The sequence below is a fragment of the Osmia lignaria genome, unplaced genomic scaffold (genome assembly GCF_051020975.1).
Source record: "Osmia lignaria lignaria isolate PbOS001 unplaced genomic scaffold, iyOsmLign1 scaffold0054, whole genome shotgun sequence".
Classification (NCBI taxonomy): Eukaryota; Metazoa; Arthropoda; class Insecta; order Hymenoptera; family Megachilidae; genus Osmia; species Osmia lignaria.
Window position 1 is genome coordinate 47,501 of NW_027478195.1, and position 5,000 is coordinate 52,500.

Sequence of the window (5,000 nt, forward strand, 5' to 3'; positions counted from 1 at the left end):
TTTCTCCTCCATCTGCACACACCTTTTCAAACATTAACGGAGAGAGTTCCTTGGACTTGCTTTAAATGTACATATTAGATATGTTGGAATCTCTCTCCTTTAGAAGTTTCCCCAGCCTTAAAACTTCTTTCATTTTTACTCCTCTCTCCATACTTATTTTCCTCTCTGAACGTATCAGAGAGGATTTTATTTCTGACACCTCTTGACTTTTCTTAAATTCAGGGACGTAATTTTGTTCATAATTCAGTGGACTTTTGTGTATTTTATACTTTAAATATTTCCAAACAGTCTCCCTTCTAAAAGTGATAGAACGAATTTTCGTCTAACACTACTTTCTTGGTTCAAAAATTTTATACAATCTTATAACTTTTTCAGTTTTAACAAATTTTGGTTACAGACAGTTGATGCTCAGTTTGTACAAGTATGCAACATTTATAAGTGCATACAGGTCACCAGCCTTATATTACAAGGCTCACCACATATGGGCCATTCGGTCTTAGACACCGACCCGTGGTAATGCTGTGTGGAGATTAATAATAATCCGCAACGGAAAACCGGAACGAGAATAGTCGAGAAAGTATATTCTCGAGGAGCGGTAGACTGCTTTTCAACCGAAGTCATAAAAGAGCCACACGCTCGACGCTACTCCCGACCGGTCCGAGCGAACCGAAAGTGCCTTCCTATAAATACCGAACGGCCGGCCGCTAGGTCGGCGACGCATGGGCTTACGCCCAGGCGTATGCCTGTGCAAACCGCCGTGAGAGCGTACCATCCCGCCGGCACGGTAAAACTTAGACTGAAAATATCGTCGAACATATCCTTTCATTTTATAACGTTCTATACATGAAAATTAATAAATTAACATGCAGGACATAATAAATTCACATTCTCATGTAAATCATGGGTTTAATTAATATTTTAAAAAATTTTAAAACCGCCCAGAACCGATGAGATGAAAATATTAAAACGATATTTTTGCATTTTCTTACGGTAAAACATTAACAAATAAGCGACTATAGCAATATAAAACTCCATTTGTAATTTAATTAATCAAAATTAATATTTTTTTTTGATTTTTCAGCGATCCAGAACCGATGAGACGAAAACATTAAAACGATATTTTTGCATTTTCTTACGACAAAACATTAACAAATACGAGACTATAACAATATAAAACTACATATGTAATTTAATTAATCAAAATTAATAATTTTTTTTGATTTTTCAGTGATCCAGAACCGATAAGTCGAAAATTTTAACAATCATATTTTTGCATTCTGTACCGTGGATCCATCGTTAAACGCTATTAAACTAACGTCCGTGATGGTATAAATGCAGATTTTCGCTCCGTTTAGCCAAAATAACGAACTATAGGTGCGCTCCGAAATATTTCAAAGTCCCAGCGGCGTATTGCTTCGCCTCTTAGAACCGATTAGTCGAAAATTTTAACAATCATATTTTTGCATTCTGTACCGTGGATCGATCGTTAAACGCTATTAAACTAGCGTCCGTGATGGTATAAATGCAGATTTTCGCTCCGTTTAGCCAAAATAACGAACTTTAGGTGCGCTCCGAAATATTTCAAAGTCCCAGCGGCGTATTGCTTCGCCTCTTAGAACCGATTAGTCGAAAATTTTAACAATCATATTTTTGCATTCTGTACCGTGGATCCATCGTTAAACGCTATTAAACTAACGTCCGTGATGGTATAAATGCAGATTTTCGCTCCGTTTAGCCAAAATAACGAACTATAGGTGCGCTCCGAAATATTTCAAAGTCCCAGCGGCGTATTGCTTCGCCTCTTAGAACCGATTAGTCGAAAATTTTAACAATCATATTTTTGCATTCTGTACCGTGGATCGATCGTTAAACGCTATTAAACTAGCGTCCGTGATGGTATAAATGCAGATTTTCGCTCCGTTTAGCCAAAATAACGAACTTTAGGTGCGCTCCGAAATATTTCAAAGTCCCAGCGGCGTATTGCTTCGCCTCTTAGAACCGATTAGTCGAAAATTTTAACAATCATATTTTTGCATTCTGTACCGTGGATCCATCGTTAAACGCTATTAAACTAACGTCCGTGATGGTATAAATGCAGATTTTCGCTCCGTTTAGCCAAAATAACGAACTTTAGGTGCGCTCCGAAATATTTCAAAGTCCCAGCGGCGTATTGCTTCGCCTCTTAGAACCGATTAGTCGAAAATTTTAACAATCATATTTTTGCATTCTGTACCGTGGATCGATCGTTAAACGCTATTAAACTAACGTCCGTGATGGTATAAATGCAGATTTTCGCTCCGTTTAGCCAAAATAACGAACTTTAGGTGCGCTCCGAAATATTTCAAAGTCCCAGCGGCGTATTGCTTCGCCTCTTAGAACCGATTAGTCGAAAATTTTAACAATCATATTTTTGCATTCTGTACCGTGGATCGATCGTTAAACGCTATTAAACTAGCGTCCGTGATGGTATAAATGCAGATTTTCGCTCCGTTTAGCCAAAATAACGAACTTTAGGTGCGCTCCGAAATATTTCAAAGTCCCAGCGGCGTATTGCTTCGCCTCTTAGAACCGATTAGTCGAAAATTTTAACAATCATATTTTTGCATTCTGTACCGTGGATCCATCGTTAAACGCTATTAAACTAACGTCCGTGATGGTATAAATGCAGATTTTCGCTCCGTTTAGCCAAAATAACGAACTTTAGGTGCGCTCCGAAATATTTCAAAGTCCCAGCGGCGTATTGCTTCGCCTCTTAGAACCGATTAGTCGAAAATTTTAACAATCATATTTTTGCATTCTGTACCGTGGATCGATCGTTAAACGCTATTAAACTAGCGTCCGTGATGGTATAAATGCAGATTTTCGCTCCGTTTAGCCAAAATAACGAACTTTAGGTGCGCTCCGAAATATTTCAAAGTCCCAGCGGCGTATTGCTTCGCCTCTTAGAACCGATTAGTCGAAAATTTTAACAATCATATTTTTGCATTCTGTACCGTGGATCCATCGTTAAACGCTATTAAACTAACGTCCGTGATGGTATAAATGCAGATTTTCGCTCCGTTTAGCCAAAATAACGAACTTTAGGTGCGCTCCGAAATATTTCAAAGTCCCAGCGGCGTATTGCTTCGCCTCTTACAACCGATTAGTCGAAAATTTTAACAATCATATTTTTGCATTCTGTACCGTGGATCGATCGTTAAACGCTATTAAACTAACGTCCGTGATGGTATAAATGCAGATTTTCGCTCCGTTTAGCCAAAATAACGAACTTTAGGTGCGCTCCGAAATATTTCAAAGTCCCAGCGGCGTATTGCTTCGCCTCTTAGAACCGATTAGTCGAAAATTTTAACAATCATATTTTTGCATTCTGTACCGTGGATCGATCGTTAAACGCTATTAAACTAACGTCCGTGATGGTATAAATGCAGATTTTCGCTCCGTTTAGCCAAAATAACGAACTTTAGGTGCGCTCCGAAATATTTCAAAGTCCCAGCGGCGTATTGCTTCGCCTCTTAGAACCGATTAGTCGAAAATTTTAACAATCATATTTTTGCATTCTGTACCGTGGATCGATCGTTAAACGCTATTAAACTAACGTCCGTGATGGTATAAATGCAGATTTTCGCTCCGTTTAGCCAAAATAACGAACTTTAGGTGCGCTCCGAAATATTTCAAAGTCCCAGCGGCGTATTGCTTCGCCTCTTAGAACCGATTAGTCGAAAATTTTAACAATCATATTTTTGCATTCTGTACCGTGGATCGATCGTTAAACGCTATTAAACTAACGTCCGTGATGGTATAAATGCAGATTTTCGCTCCGTTTAGCCAAAATAACGAACTTTAGGTGCGCTCCGAAATATTTCAAAGTCCCAGCGGCGTATTGCTTCGCCTCTTAGAACCGATTAGTCGAAAATTTTAACAATCATATTTTTGCATTCTGTACCGTGGATCCATAGTTAAACGCTATTAAACTAACGTCCGAGATGGTATAAATGCAGATTTTCGCTCCGTTTAGCCAAAATAACGAACTTTAGGTGCGCTCCGAAATATTTCAAAGTCCCAGCGGCGTATTGCTTCGCCTCTTAGAACCGATTAGTCGAAAATTTTAACAATCATATTTTTGCATTCTGTACCGTGGATCGATCGTTAAACGCTATTAAACTAACGTCCGTGATGGTATAAATGCAGATTTTCGCTCCGTTTAGCCAAAATAACGAACTTTAGGTGCGCTCCGAAATATTTCAAAGTCCCAGCGGCGTATTGCTTCGCCTCTTAGAACCGATTAGTCGAAAATTTTAACAATCATATTTTTGCATTCTGTACCGTGGATCGATCGTTAAACGCTATTAAACTAGCGTCCGTGATGGTATAAATGCAGATTTTCGCTCCGTTTAGCCAAAATAACGAACTTTAGGTGCGCTCCGAAATATTTCAAAGTCCCAGCGGCGTATTGCTTCGCCTCTTAGAACCGATTAGTCGAAAATTTTAACAATCATATTTTTGCATTCTGTACCGTGGATCCATCGTTAAACGCTATTAAACTAACGTCCGTGATGGTATAAATGCAGATTTTCGCTCCGTTTAGCCAAAATAACGAACTTTAGGTGCGCTCCGAAATATTTCAAAGTCCCAGCGGCGTATTGCTTCGCCTCTTAGAACCGATTAGTCGAAAATTTTAACAATCATATTTTTGCATTCTGTACCGTGGATCCATCGTTAAACGCTATTAAACTAACGTCCGTGATGGTATAAATGCAGATTTTCGCTCCGTTTAGCCAAAATAACGAACTTTAGGTGCGCTCCGAAATATTTCAAAGTCCCAGCCGCGTATTGCTTTGCCCCGAAATTTTTCAAAGTTCCAGCGGCGTGTTGCTTTCAAAGTGCCTCCCTCTAAATACCGATCGGCAGGCCGCTAGGTCGGCGACGCACGGGCTTACGCCCAGGCGTATACGGGGGCAAATCGCCGTGAGAGCGTGCGATTTTGACTTTCGCAATAAGAT